The 2,773-nt window shown below is 28.4% G+C and overlaps 1 long non-coding RNA gene across 1 annotated transcript; it reads right to left on the minus strand.

Moving 5' to 3' along the window:
* Positions 1-245: 245 nt before the first annotated feature.
* LOC145580157 (uncharacterized) lies at positions 246-2,455 on the minus strand. The gene is made up of 3 exons (XR_014099329.1): positions 2,156-2,455; positions 1,680-1,758; positions 246-614 (listed from the first exon to the last, which is right to left on the minus strand). It is a non-coding gene; the product is annotated as an uncharacterized LOC145580157 (long non-coding RNA).
* Between the last annotated feature and the right edge of the window lie 318 nt (positions 2,456-2,773).

A 2,773-nucleotide genomic window follows, 5' to 3' on the forward strand; every position in this document is an offset into this window, starting at 1 on the left:
TTTTTATTTCTTATGTAACACTTACTTATCTTTAGTATTATTTTTCAATCTTAGGGTAACACTTTATCCGATATTGTGTATCACTCTTGCAAACACATGTAACACCTTTTTTATTATTAGGTAACATTTTTGAATCATCTTTTTACATGTAGTAACACTTTATTCAATCTTATGTATTATAATAATAATAATAATAATAATAATAATAATAATAATAATAATAATAATAATAATAATAATAATAATAATAATAATAAAATGATTTAACATTGATTATAACTTATTATAATTACTATATTTACATTTGTATAAATACATCCAGGGGCATCGCCCCTCTCCTTCACCCAAAAAAAAAAACATTAGTATATATACAAATACACAAGTATACTCTTTTTTTACAATAGTAAAATTAGGAATCTTAAACACAAGGGGCTATTATGCCCTGCCTTGTCGCAACTTGCACCCTTGCTCTATCGACTTTTATACATAGAGCAAAAGTCTAATTTATAGGCCTCATCTTTTATATCCTTGACATTATTCGGATTTCACAGTAGTAGGAATGGCAAAAGCTATGCAAAATGCATTATTATTCCAGTAGTCCAAGCAAACCAAACCTGACATGTAATTACATAAGAAGGGATTAAAAATCAACACTATTCATGAAAAGCAAAATGTTATCACACTATTAAGAAGAATAAGAAGTAAAAAATGGGCAACACTAGTTCTATCTTACTAAAGAAACAATAAAGAAAAATAAACATCAGAGTTGTTTTACGAGGACTAAAAAATCATATCATCATCTATAAGAAAGCACCACCATGCTTATGCAATTTATACATCAATTAATCTACAAGCATACTTGCTAAAGTAAGGTCTGATAAATCATGCTTTCAGATAGCAAAAGAGAAATATGTTTAACTAATGGTGTTGAATTACTTTTTTCAATAAACCTATGCCTTTTAAATTTAGCTTTTTCAATTTATAGAACTGTAATCCTCATATTTAGTAGTGACTAAGAAATTAGACTACTAAAAAACACTATGATGACTCCATGTAGTTTCTTATAGAAGTAATAAAATCCAATCATCCAACTGAAAATGTCTTAGTGTTACACTATTACCTGTGACATTTGACCCGATTTTATAACACTACCTCCGGTCCAAATTACTCGCAACTTTGGAGTATTATTTGTGAGATATAAAATATTCCAAAGTTGCGAGTAATTTGGACCGGAGGTAGTAAAAGTATTCTAATACAAAGTAAATTATACTCATTATAGAAATCTATTCAACTAATAATGTGTTGTATTAAATTATTACTTGTGAAATTAAACCCCATGCCATTACAAAACACACAAACATGATTGATGTTGTGGATTGTGAGTGATACAAAGAAACTAATCACAAATATTTATCCAAGCTAATGCGTACAATGATTAGTTCAAGATTGAACCTAATTCCCCCCTTTTTCCACAAGTTGAGAAATCAAAATATATACTCACAACCTATGTATGTAAAATCATAAAAGAAAATCTCAAAATAAGCTATGCATAATTGAACTCTATCCTCTTTTCCCTAACAAAACCAAATAAAAAAAATATAGTTCCAAAAAACAAATCACATAAATATGAAAATCAAATATATCAAAAGAAAAATCTAGATTTTTAATAAGAAACAAACCTTTATTGAATCGAAGGCCAATGCAATTTGATCGAAGCTTATGATTAACATCTGTCGCCATTATCAAGAACTCACATGACTACAAGAGGAAATGAAGCAAAGTGAAAGTACAGTATTAGTCTGAAATTAGGCTGAAATTGATCATCAATAATTAAAACCTATAGCTGAAATTTATCAAAACCATTGTATGTTTCACCTATCTGTATGTAAAAATTGAAACCATATATCATGTACGTAAAATGTGTCAAAGTTTAATATTAAAAAAATATTAATTATGCACAAATTGGAGTAGAGAGAAATTACCCCTAATTTCACAAAGACAATGTCTTATCTGCAATTTCGAGTACAATAGGATTTATAGGATAAATATAACAAATTTTATAAAGAATATTAATCATACAAACTCAATTAATTAACCATAAACCAAGATTTTGGACTGGAAATTTGATGATATAAAAAAAGTATAGTACGATTACCTGCAAGTAAAATTGGGGGAAAAGAGGGCATCTTTGATTAATCTGCGGGAAAATATCTAGCAAATTGCGGCCATTGGAGGAAATTAAGATCGAGATGAAGAAGACAAAACTAGACTGCTAAAGGAGTGAAAAAAGGAAACGGGAGAGAGAATTTGTGGTCAGCGGTGGTTATGGTTGTCGCTGCGGCTGCGGTAGGGCGTATGCACCTTCATCTTCGAGGAGAAGGAGAACAACTATTTGAGATCGAGAATAAGATGAGATATAATGGAAAAAAGAATAATAATTAAAAAGAATAAAAGACAAAAAGAAAGTAAAGGGTTAGAACTATTAAAAAAAAATAAAGGGTTAGAAGAATAAAAATAAAATAAATAAATAAAAAAAAAACCTGATAAGAAAAAAAGGATTGAGCAGAAATAAATGCATAAGTGTTACAATCAAGTGCTACCTAATATTCATGTGTTACAACAAAGTGTTACATTATATTAAAGTGTTACATTAAATGTTACTTAATACCATAATGTTACAAAAGTGTTACGTAAAAATTAAACAATCTTGAACTTTTTAAGGTATTACCAATAGGTGTTACTTAAACCCAATTTTGTAGTAGTGAGAAAAAAT

Source organism: Chenopodium album, chromosome 1 (assembly GCF_948465745.1).
Source record: "Chenopodium album chromosome 1, dcCheAlbu1.1, whole genome shotgun sequence".
NCBI lineage: Eukaryota > Viridiplantae > Streptophyta > Magnoliopsida > Caryophyllales > Amaranthaceae > Chenopodium > Chenopodium album.